We start from the raw sequence: 13,539 nt of genomic DNA, 5'->3' as shown, positions 1-13,539 counted from the left end.
GTACCTCTCCAGAATGCTGTGACAGTGATAGGATATGTTCCTGATAGTCCCCTGTAGCTTCCCTTCAAGTTTCGTACGATTTCGATATGATTTGCATGGTAAACGGGCGTGATGACTGAAGAACGGTGTAGGAGGACATAGGCAGATTACTTGGCAGTAATGGGATTGATTTACTTATAGAGTTATTAGTTGCATCTCTTCGAGTTCACTTCATTAGGATTGACACCCTAGTGAGTTCCCATGCGTCATCCGAGTCGCTTCCCCTGTATTGATAAATATGTTGATGCTTGAGAGCTATGCTATGGACGTCCGTCACGGCGACCCGCAAACACAGATTCTTGAAGACGATTGGATTTAAACAGTCTACTGCTGATTACTCATTGTTTTTGAAGCATGTTGATGGAGAGATCGTCGTAATTGTTATCTATGTTGATGACTTGATTCTCACTGGAAGTCATGATGAGCAAATTTTGCATGTCAAGAAGAGTTTGTTGAGAGAATTCAACATGAAGGATCTTGGTGGGTTGAGATTTTTTGGGAATTGAAATTGTTGACACTTTATCAGGAATTTGGATGGTACAAAGATAATATGCATTGGATATGCTTGAGAACTATGGAATGACAACGTGCAAACCGGTTGATACACTTCTTGATCAAAATGTGAAGTTGATTGATGATGTACATTACATTGAGGATGTCACTATGTATCATAAGATGGTTGGAAGTCTTATTTACTTGACAATAACAAGGGCAGATTTGAGTTATGCAGTGGGTGTTGTGATTCATGTCATTCAAAATCCATGTAAAAGTCATCTTGATGCAGTGAGACGGATTATGAAATATGTGAAAGCCACTATCAGTTATGGAATGTGTTATGAAAAGAATGGGAAGCTTTGTCTTTATGGTTACCCAGATGCAGATTGGGCAGGAGATTTTATGGATAGAAGATCTACAAGTGGTTATGCATTCTCCATTGGCAATGGTATGATAAGTTGGAGTAGCAAGAAGCAATTAACTGTAGCATTATCAAGTACAGAAGCTAAATATCGTGGAGCAGCTTTGGCAGCATGTGAAGAGTCATGGTTGAGAGTACTTATGGTAGACTTTGGTTTTGACAATCTTGACAGTGTCATTATCTATTGTGACAATATTAGCAGCATCATGTTGGCAAAGAATCCAATTTACCATGCTCGCACCAAACACATTGAAGTACATTATCACTTCATTAGAGAAAAAGTTTTCGCAGGTGAGATTGATTTGGTGTATGTGAAGATAAATGATCAAGTTGCGGATATATCTACAAAAGCTCTTGGAAAGGAGAAGTTTTGTTACTTTTGTGAAGCATTGAGAATCCATCATATACAAGCTCATTCTGAACTTGAGGGGGAGTGTTAAAGAATATGATGTTAAAGAATATGGCCATTGTGCTATGGGCAGCCGGACATTGACTATATTATGTTGTAAATATACTTTGGATAATAGTTCAAAAAGAAGATGAATGAGAGCACCACGTTGAATCCCAAGGCAGTAGTGGAGGGGCCCCATGTCAGTCATGAAGAAGGAAGAGTGGAGTTCACCCTTTGTTGTTTCAAGAGCTGATTTAGAATTAGAGAGCAACAAAATATCATCCACATAGATGGCGAGAAACAGTAATACACCAGCAGAGTGACAGCCATACACATTGGCATCAGATTGAAAACATGCATAACCAAGAGTGATCATGCACTGATGGAACCTTTGATACCATTTCCTGGGGGATTGTTTCAATCCATAAAGGGCCTTGAGTAGCGTGCATACATAATTGGAGTGTTGCATTGAGATATACATTTGGGGCTGCTCCATGTAGATCTCCTCCTCTAAATCTCCATTTAAAAAGGAAGTGCGGACATCCATTTGATGAAGGTGGAAGCCAAAGAGCACAGCTATTGCAATCAGAACTCGAAAAGAGGTGATGCGAAGCACAGGAGAAAACGTTTCAGTGAAATCCATGCCAGGGACCTAGGTAAATCCTCGCGCCACAAGTCAATCTTTGTAACGTGAGACTGTGCCGTCAGCATTGAGCTTTTTGCGAAGCAACCATTTGCAGGTCACCAATTTTCTGTCTTGTGGAGCAGGGACCAGCTGCCATGTGCCATTATCCATGAGTGATTGGTACTCTGACTCCATTGCTTGCTGCCAAAATGTGGCCTCAGGACCCGACAAAGCCTCATCCAAAGAGATTTCATCAATGGATTCAGCAACAAAAAGAAGTGCGTCAAGATCGTCTGAGGAATCATGGAGCACCTGGAGGTAGAGTACTTCATCTGTATTGGAATTACCAGAGGGCTGATCAGCTGAAGGATCCAGGAGCAATGAGTGGTTTGTCTTCTCATAGATCTCCATGAGAGATCGAACCTTTGAAGACTTCGAAGGGCGAGAGGTTAGGTTTGGACCACGCAAGGGGCACTGGTGGATGGGCTCCACTGGTACATATGGGCTTAAGTCCCTGGTGTCTTATGGAGGACTTGAAATCCGTGGAGAGGGAGCAGATTGAGAAGTTGTATCATTCGCCAAAGGAACCTGAATAATGGGGTTATCTGCCACATGAGGGGGAGGCTGGCGAGTTGTGGAGGGCATCAACAATTGCCTTGTGACATCTGTTGGTTTATTATGACCAGGGAACAAGGGGTTTGGAGATTTTGGAAAGAGGACAGACTTGGTATTGTTCCGAAGAGACCAAGGAGGTGCACCTTTAGGCAGAGGAGTGCCAATTGGAATTGGAGAAGGAGGCGTTTGTGGTATAGGAGGGGGATGGGGCAGAGGTAAAGGTTTCCAAACATCTGCTTCCTCCCATTTGATCTGTGGAACACTTGAGATAAGAGGATCTGATGTGTTTGGTCCAGATGGTAGTGTGAGCATGGGAGGAGATGCATCTCCCTCCTGTGGACTGATCATGGAAGATTCATCAAAATAGACAGAGTGAGCAAACTGAAATTTTTTCAGCTAAGGGTCATACAACCTGTAAGCTTTCACTCCAAGGTGATCTCCATAGCCCACGGACACCATCCTTCTGATGGTTGGGTCGAGTTTGTGGCGCAGGGAAAGGGCCTTGACAGGGTAAGTCATGATCATTAAGGCCGAAATTTGACATCTTCAGATTAGCTTCATATCTTCCATGCTTGATAACCTTATCATGATACTTCGGCGTTTGCTTCCAGAACTTGATTCCGACACTTGTGAGCGAGATGTTTTAATTTTTTATGTTTATTAACGAAAATCAAACAAAATAAATTGAAATACTTATTAACTGGCAAAATTTAGCCAAAATTCTTATACTCACCCCTAAGCATATATTTTCTCTAGAAGCATCCCAATGCTCCGGATTTTGTCATTATGGCTCATTATTATGCTGGTCGGATGATACAAAAACGCTAAAATTGCCAGGTTTTGATCGAATATGTTCGAAACTGAACTCTAAATAATGAAAAAAACACACAGATCATGTACATATATACACGTTGGACCCCTTAATGGCCCTGACTATTGCTAGATTCTCCGGACGAAGGTTAGGTGCATGTGCATGGGTTTCGGAATCTGTGTCTTTGCATGGCCGTGTAATGTGGCCCTATTTGGATGTTTGAGACAATGCGTTGGGTAACAATATGTTGTGCAAGATGCGGGAACTGAATGTAGTTTTCAGTGGCTTTTGATGGTGAGGGTAGCTGTTTATGGAACAGAAGTGCTTGCAGTCGAATTGCTCTTTCCTTGATTGTGGGTGTTGTGATGGCAACTATTTTTGGAACCCATTTGTATGCGGTTTGTTGCTTCTTTACAGATTCTACTTTGGTTTTCAAGGGTTTCCATTGCCATTTTGGAGGTTCAGGCTTCTTGTTTTGAGTTTTGGGTTTCCTTTCGAGCTCGGTCGCCGAATCTGTAGTTGTCTTTAGCTTTGGTTGCCATTTCCACTTCGGAGTAACTTCTGAAGGTCTTTGAGATGATGCTGCTTCTGTCTGGAGTTTGTCCTTAGGCAACCATATCTTGCTTGGTTTGTTGGTCAGCAATCTTTTCTTTATCCATACTTTCCGAATAACCTTTTGTGGTGTTGGTTGATTAGCCGGGTTGCTTTTTGTCGATGGGGATACTCGGCCACGAGTGATATGTTTTGGCGAATGGAGTCATGTACACGTTAGAGTCGTGTGTGTACCTTAATGCATGTTCTGATCATTCAGTGACTGCATTGTACGTTCTCATCCATGGAACTCCCAAACATATTGATTCTATGATTTCTCCGTCTTTCATTATGAAAAATTGATAAGGACAACTATTTCCATCAAGATTGATTGGTAAGTTTACTATCCCCAAGGTTGGTATTGTTGCACTGTTTGCTGCTTGTAGATCACGTGTGGATTGCACGAGGGGTTCATCTGTAAGCATCCTGTAAGTGGAGAAGTTGACCGCCTTGACTCTTGCTCCTGTGTCAATCAATGTTCGTTGATACCTGCCGTGCGGGAGTCTGACATTAATGCGAACATCGATTCCTGTTCCCATTGCTCATCAGTTTGAATTATAGACAAGGGAATTTGAGCCATATTTATACATAATCGTAGAATTTGGTCCGAGCTTAGATGGTACAGTCGTCCTGCAATCAACTGAAAGTTTTTTTTTTGTCGAAATGTTTGTTGTTTGGATCTGTCTTTCTTGTTATTAAATCTACCTCCAAAGGAAAGAATGCTAACAATTTCCTGAGACCATTTGGGTATCATTTCAATATTGAAAAGATAAGCATCAAGTATGTCATCATCTACTCCTTCAGGAGCTTCCCCATTTTGCAGCCTTGAAAGATGATCCGCCCATAGATGAGTTTTAGCCTTTTTTAATACCAATGTGAAGTCAAACTCTAGCAATACAATAAACAAGCGTACAATTCTTCCAGTATTGCATGCTTTATTTACTAGATACAAAAGAGCTTGATGACCTGTGAAGAACACAAATTTGTTTGTAAGCAAGTAATGCCAAAATATCTTTACAGCATAAATCATTCCTAATCCCTCTCTTTTAGTGGTGGTGTAGTTATTTTCTGCACTATTTAGTTGTCGGCTTGCATAACAAATTGGGAAATCCATTGTTCCGTCTCCAGGTTGAGCCAGAATACCGCCAATTGCATATGCAGATGCATCAATGTGAACATGGAATATCTTTTCCTAATCTGGTGCTCTAAGTACAGGCGTTGATACAAGGTTTTCCTTAAGCTTTTGGAATGAAGTTTCACACTCCTCAGTCCAGTCGAAAGTGACTAATAAACGATACAGAGGTTGTGCAATGACTGCATACATATATATGAATCTTCAATAATATCCGCAGTGTCCCATGAAGGATTGTACTTGTTTGGCATTAGTAGGCCTGGACAAGTCTACTATGACTCTTATTTTGTCTAGGTCAGTGGTGCTATCTCTTGAGACAATATGTCCTAAGATGTTGCCTTGCCTAACCATAAAAATGCACTTTTCCAGGTTGAGACAGATTCGATATGTTCTGCACTTCTCAAATACCTTTTGTAAATGGTCAATATGTTCTTCTCATAGAAGAGAGTGGACACAGAGATCATCCATATATATTTCTAAGAATATTCTCAGGTATTCTTTGAACGCATGAGTCATTAACCTTTGGAAGGTAGCTGGGGCATTGGTTAGGCCAAAAGGCATAACTCTATACGCATATATTTCCCACTCTGTGGCAAATGTTGTTTTGTGTTGATCCTCTATTACAATTTCCAATTGGTTATACCCTGAAAACCCATCTAGAAAGGAAAAAGCCCGTTTCTCAGCCACCCTCTCAAGCACATGTTCTGTGATCGGCAAGAAATAATTATCCCTTATTGTGGCTGCGTTCACTTTTTTGAGGTTCACACACACACACACACACACGCAGCTTTCCATTCTTTTTGGGGACCACCACAATGGGTGACACCCAATCTGTATGCTCGATTTCATAGATGAATTCAACATCCATCAACTTGTCAATCTCCTCTTTGATTCGTTCAGCGAATGTGTCATTATATGTGTAATGGCGCTGTTTGCTAGGTTTGGCATCTGATTTCAATGGAATTGTATGTTGGCATATTGATGAATCAACTCCTTTGAGGTCTTTGTAGGACCTTGCAAACACATCTTTATACTTCTTGAGAAGTTGAAAAGAGGGAACAAACTATCATAAATGTCCTGTGAGCTTACACTACTGTCTCTAGTACATGACAGCAAGGGCTGAACAGAATCTTCCACAAACACTACATCTCAAGAAACCAGAATACGTTTTGTTTGCGGATTATACAACCTGTAACCTTTGCTTTCAGCACTATAACCAACAAAAATACATTTGACAGCCTTATCATCCAATTTTGTGCGCTGCACTTGTGGCACCAAAGCATATGCCAAATAGCCAAAAACACGCATGTGCTCAATAGAAGGCTTTCTATCATGCCATGCTTCATATGGATTAATAGACTGCAAAGCTTTCCTAGGACACATGTTAAGTACATAAGTGGCACACATGATGGCCTCAAGCCAAAAAGAATGCGGCAAAGCTTGACTTTTGACCATACATCGTGCCATTTCCGTCAGTGACCTATTTTTCCTCTTAGCAACACCATTTTACTGAGGTGTATAAGGCACTGTACATTGGTGTTTTATCCCACGACTAGCTAGAAATGCATTAAATTCATGACGGAAAAGCTGTTTGAAGCACATAAAAACTTCGGACTTCACTTTAAGCGGAAATACCCATGCATGCCTGGAGTAACATCAATAACAGTCACGAAGTAAAGGTAATTGCCCAAGGACGGAGTTTGCATGGACCCACAAACATCACTATGCACAAGCTGCAACCTGCATGTGGCCCGAACTGAACCATCCTTTGGAAACTTAGAATGCTGCATCTTACCCAAAATACAGCCTTCACAAACATGTTTGACAGGTGCTTCAAGAGGCGGCAATGAAGCAATCATATCAGATTTCTGCAAACGTAGCAAACTGGCAAAATTCAGATGACCAAAACATGCATGCCAAAGTTTTACATCTGAAATAGCTCTTGAATCTACAACAACATTTACAAAAATTTTTCCACACTTGTCATACAAAGTGAGCTTATACAGCCCATGACACAAAAGGCCAGATGCAACAATTTCATCACCAAAATTGAGATCATGAACTGTACATCTGTCATCCACAAAATTGACTACAAGTCCAAGTCTAGCAAGTGCGGATACAGACAAGAGATTCTTCTCGATCCCAGGTATATAAAGTGCATCAACAAGTGTAAAAGAACTTCCATTTGCTGCAGTAAGCACAATCTTTCCAACTCCTTGAACCGGATAAGAGGCATTGTTGGCACAAGTGACTGAATTCCCATGAGGGACAGACTCGAGAGAGGTAAACAATTCACGATGTGAGGTAATGTGCTTTGTAGCACCACTGTCAAAATACCACACACGTGAATCTGCAGCACAACTGACAAGCATGCATCATGGACATCAGGATTGTAAGTGCACTCTACGCTAAAAGCCCATTCTGCATCAACATCAGCATCACAGTCTCCTTTCACAGAAGACTCAACAATGGCTACATTTGTAGTGGAACCAGCATTTGCAGTGGAACCACCCTCTTTCTTCTTAGCCTCTTTGGACTTCAACTTAGGACACGACTTGATCAAGTGATATTAGCTTTACAATAATGGCAACGCATCTTCTTTTTGACCTTATCACCAGAATTGCCAGATGAAGTGCTGCCAGCAGAAGCATTAGGAACATAATTTTTGCCACTCGCAGTAGAACCATAAGAAGTGGCTGCATTGCTATTACCACCCTTTCTTTGAGAAGCAATAAAAGCCTGCTCAACTGCACGCTGCCTAGTCCTGTTTTTTTTTCTAGAAAGTGACTCTTGCAACAGCAATGTGCATAATGCATCAAACTTGACAACTTCAGGATTTCCTTGGGTCATAAGTCTCCAAGTACTAGCAAAGGTCTGGTAAGAATCTGGTAAGGCATCAAGAACAATCTGCACAAGGGAACTGTCTGAAATAGCTTCACCTGCAGAAATAAGTTGCTCATTGATATCCTTGACACTAGCAAGGAAAGTGTCCATATCATCTTCCTCATGCATAATCTTGGAGTCCAGCTCTTTATGCAGCAAAGCAATTTTAGGCTCATTGCGGCTTCCATAAAGACCTGCTAGAATATCCCAAGCCTGTTTTGCAAATTTGCTGAACGGATGTGAGGAACAATGGTGTGCTTCACAGACAACGCAATCAATGCATGAGCCTGCGCATCCTTAACATCCCAACGAGCTTGTTCTGCCGTAGGAAAAACAACTCTAACATCTGTAATCCTTGCAGCAAGACCTGCAACATCCTCAACATCACCTACATCCTTAGAACCAGGACATACATCAATGCCCTGCACAATGTTCCAGACACCCTTTGACACAAGAACATGTTGCATCATATAAGCCCACATAGGATAGTTGTCCCCATCCAACCTGTCCTCAACAAAAAACATCTTGAACAAATCTGTGTTGTTGTTGTCAGCCATGGTAAATGCTGCACCTGATGTGAAAACTGTCAAAAAATAGGAGAAACGGAGCGGGAACAACCTGTGCTATATAGCACAAACCGTAGAAGCCCTGTTATGCAAAAAACGGCACTGACAAAAATTCTGCACAAAATGACAAAATAGCATGTGCAGTATTGCCCAAATCAAAAATCTGAGTAGACCAAGCTCTACGAGCTCTATGAGCTCTGCGAACTCTCGCCAAAGGTCACTGAAATCGGACAAAGTGAGCAGGCGTGTGCTGGAGCAGCTGGTGACTAAGCCCGGGAGGACGCAACCTGCTCTGATACCAATTGTTGGAATTAGGGTTGCAAAGAAACACACACAGCTTGGAGAAGACGAAGGAAGCTCAAGGCACACAATAGAGAGTGTGTTACTTAGTATGCAATGGAAAGATAGATAGCCCTAGAGTGATGGGCGTATATATCATGCACGGGGGAAAAAACCTCCTAAAGAGGGAAAAAATGCCCCGACGGTCCTAGTGTGTTTACACATACCACTACCGCATGTTTATGGTAACAGGAAGTAGTCATTAGTCGGTCAAGTAGAGGTTGACACCCTTTGCTTGCTTCCACACGCCTGCGGGTCGAGCTTCGTCCTTAGCTGATAAATCTTGTTAGGTGAGTTCTTGCTGTGCTAACATCCGTCGCGGCGTATCCACCAACAGAGATCTTTAATGAAAAAGTATAATCATGCCGGTCATCATCGTCTCTACTTCTTCTCAGCTTGGAAGCCTGATTGCATCTTAAAGACTTCCTGTAGTGATCTGTGTCAGCATCCCAGTTAACTTGCTCTTCAGTTTTAGTCTCTGTCTCTTCTTTGACATTTCTGATGGAAATTGTGACGACTGCCCTTGCTACCCTTGGCCTCAACTACCTTGTGTGTAGACCAAGAACTCCTGGTTTTGCGTTCATCGCGCTCGATCCATCTCCTCCTCGAGTGACTAGAATGCTGAGAGTCTTTGGCCTCTTCAGCATGACTGTGCTCCTCTTGAGGCTCAGTCTCACTCTTAGGGCCCTTCTTAATATGAGACTCTCTTTTTGATACCTCATGAATAGGGTCGACATGGGTGGAATCAGTGCCTAACCAGGTTGACAGTTTGCGACCACGACTGACTTTAGACGCCATGTGTGCAGCTTAAAATTCTAAGTGGGAGATAAAGTTCTTTGGTCGAAGAGCGATCATCTCTAACCACCATGATCGTCAAAATGGAATGGGAGCTGGTCTGTTCTGACAGCTTATTTCAGTGTTAGAATTTAGAGCTACTGGTTAGGTCATCAGTTCAGTTAGTGAGAATTGGAACGGAGTACTGGACTGAAATAGAGAACTGAACTGGAATGTTATACTGAAATGAGAGACACAACTGAAAATTGGAAATGGTATTTGTTGATTTAGATTAATAGCGGAAGGATGACCAGTACAATGTACAATGGGTTTAAGCTCAGTGTTAGCGGTTGGACACACCCAACAGAGGAGGATTGCTTGGCATGATATTATTTTTTGTCATTATTCCTTAATTGAGAAAAACTCTCATTTCACCTTTGTAAATAGTGGGGCTTGCAGAAGCTTCCAGATTGTATCCCATTTTTGACATTTAGACTAAGTAAATGGTTAAATTGGAACATTAGGGTTTGAGATTGTAAGGTATTTATACCATTTTTGACCTTACTGCAAAAAAACCTTTTGTCATTTTATAAGTTTTGTCTGTGTGAGTTGAGCGTACTCTGTGTACGAGAGAGAGTGAGAGTTTTATCTTTACGCTACACGCGCAATTGAGTGCGGGGAAGTGCAATGTGTTGCCCCCGAAGAGAGCTATGCGCCAACACCTACATTGTGTGTGTACGATCCAGCTTTGCGAGCTCGACCCATGAGCTATATCTGGTGATTCGGTGAGCATACGTTGTCTGTTTTCGCATTTGAGTATATCCACACATTTGCATTGAGTAGAGCTACACATTAGGCACTTTAGTTTTCAGAAACGAAGACCTGCAAATTTCAACCAGACATCCTACGTGATTTTGCACCAGGTGTTTAGGGTTGGGGTTTTGGTTCATGGACCTTAGGGAGAGTGACCTATTGGTGTTAATAGGGTTTCCTTGAAGTTCCGTAGCATTTCGAGAACATTTGATGCATATGTGGCTATTGAAAGCATTGTAGAAAATCTCCTCTTATGTACTCCTGAAGGCTGTAGCTTAGACATTGGGTAGAGACCTCTGTAGGAAGTAGTCGAGAGTCGGTCGAGTGTAGGTTGACACCCTATGCTTGCTTCCACGCACCTGCGGGTCGAGCTTCGTCCTTAGCTGACAAATCTTGTTAGGTGAGTTCTCGCTGTGCTGACGTCAGGCGCGGTGTATCCGTCAACATTGGCGCCGCTGCCGGGAAGAAAACCCTAGGTAGGTGACCGAGACTAGTCCTTGAGGATAGGGATTCTTTGGCTTGCCAGAGTCTTGTTTTACATATTAGATAGGATCAGAGGGTGGAGAACTCTCTAGGTCTTAGGAGGAGTCTAGGGAGCGACTTAGGTAGACTTAGGTACTTTTAGGTATTAGTTAGGTTGTGGTGTAGAGAGTAGGAGTTGGAGTGGTAGAGGCGATGAAAGGATAGCTTGAGAGTCCGGAGAGGCCAGAAAGAAACCGAGACACCACAATCACCATCTCACATGATGAGTAGGAGTAGGGTAAGTAGGACATCATGATTTATGATCTGGAGCACTTCATGCATGTTATATTTGTTGTTAGGCTTATCAAAGAGTTGTAAAAGATGAAAAAGAGTGTTTAGAAGCTGAAATGAAGCTCAAAAGTTTCTGTGAGTATTTCTGAGAGAGCTGCAAAGCATAGGGAGTACTTCTGTAAAAAAGAAAAAGAAATTTTAAGCCAGTAGACATGCTACGCGTAGGATGTCTACAGGCTGTTCTGGTGAGAATTTTGAAAATCTGAGTTGACCAATGTGTTTAGAAGGTAGGTTTTACCCTATTTTCATCTAGAAAGTGGAAGTTTGACCATATCTTGACAAAATAAGACCAAAAGAAAGGAAATTGCCAGACATCCTACCCAAATTGTGCGAAGGCATTATTTTAAGACCAAAACCATAGGATGGCTGCATGAGTATGATCTACATGATTTATTGAGTGCATGAGAAAGGTTTCATCTCAATTGGATGAGAAAATTGGGTTTTCAGCAGACTTTAGCATTTTGACTGAAAAAGGCTAGGGTAGCTAAAATTAGGATCTTTTGAAATCCAAACTAAAATCTAAGCATAGCATTGGGTTGTTGACATCAAGGGGAAGCTGTGGCTCAAGTTTGGGGTCAAATAGATCACTTAGACATACTACGCGTAGGATGTGTTCTGTGTGATTTAGCACTCCAAATCCAACTTTGAGCATACCAAAGAGATCAACACCTTAAGAGGAGTCTGTGGTTTGCATTTGAAGCAATTTTGAGCAGTTAGACATGCTACGTGTAGGATGTCTACTGCATGATATTGAAGTCAAAAATTGATTGTAGGCATAGCAGGGTGTTGTATAGCTTGAGGCAAGCCTCCTAGTCAATTTTGGTCCAGATTGAAATGGATTTGACTGGTCAGACCGACATCAGGCTGCTGGAACAGATTTCTGATCAATTGACCAACTTATAGGTGTCCAAATCAAAAAGTAAGAACAGTTGTGAACTCAACACATCAAGGGGAATCTATAGTGAAAAATTTAGCCAAAACACAGCAGGTAGACATCCTATGTGTAGAATGTCTACAGGGGCTTAGTGAGGTGAAAATCTGACTGTGGACATAGAGTGATGTTCCAATTGACTTAAGAGTTCCAGAACTTCCTTCAGAAGTGAAATTGGACCTTGTTTGAGCTTTTGACGGAGCAAAGATTGAATTAAGACTTTCCCTGTGAACTGATAAACATTCGAGTGAAGTACAATTCCAGAGTAGTAGACCTAATCAAGAACATCCAAAGTGTATAAAGTACAATAGTGGTTGAGGTTAACCCTCCAGTTATACCAATCATTACTAAGACCACCTCTAGCGGTTAAATGCTTTGATTTGATTGTCGAAATTAAACGCTTGTGTACAGGTATATTCAGTGGCAAGGCAAGAAGTTGTGCGGAAACTAATCCTTTGTCAAGTGAGTGGTTGGATTTGTGATAAATTGCATTGCTAAGCTTGATGAATTTAAGATTAGGAAGACACATTCCTAGAGACCAAAAAGTGGCAGGTGATCAGGGTAGCTTAGTGTCCCACTGAGGAGAGTGTAACTCAGGCAAGGCTAGATCCATTAGCACCAATGATTGAGGAGGGAAGTGATACTGACACTTCATTAGATAATTCCTTCTTCATGATGGGTAGTCAACAGCCAGGAGGTTTCTCCGATGAAGGACCAATGCTAGGAGGAAGTATCTCCCAAAACCGTTTGAACGATGCCAAGTTCACTATAATCTTCTTAGAAGGAACAAAATCTAGGGGAGCCCTATTTTATTCTGACTATCGGGGACGCAAGTGTGTTTGTATAGAAGAAAGACCTGCTGAGAGGCTGGAGATAATTCGAGTCTATGATGATGGAGATAGATTCCGAGACAAAAAGGGGAATCACTATGTGATAGTTAGTAACCCTGAGGATTACAACAGATATGGAGATAATGTGCAAAAGGAAAAATGGTCTCAGAAACTCAAGAACCGCCTCCAAAAATTGATCGACCTGGAGCTCTTTTTATGTATGAGAGAAAATCAATCAGGGTCTCTACCTATAATGAGAATGTGGGAATTTACAAGCATGAGAGCGAGGGAGTAGTCTCTTATTGTTGATGCAAAGAACCCTACCCAAACGAATTAAGCAAAGATAAGGTTCTTTACTTATTCTCTTATGAAATTGCTATGGGGAAGGATATCATTTTTGTTGATAGGTACGGGCGAGAATACAAACGTATTCTCCCAAAGGGTAGAAAAGGCAATAGTTCCAGTAACAT

This window comes from Adiantum capillus-veneris, chromosome 18 (assembly GCF_014529385.1).
Source record: "Adiantum capillus-veneris isolate H3 chromosome 18, ASM1452938v2, whole genome shotgun sequence".
Lineage (NCBI taxonomy): Eukaryota > Viridiplantae > Streptophyta > Polypodiopsida > Polypodiales > Pteridaceae > Adiantum > Adiantum capillus-veneris.
Note: the sequence above shows the minus strand (reverse complement) of the source record.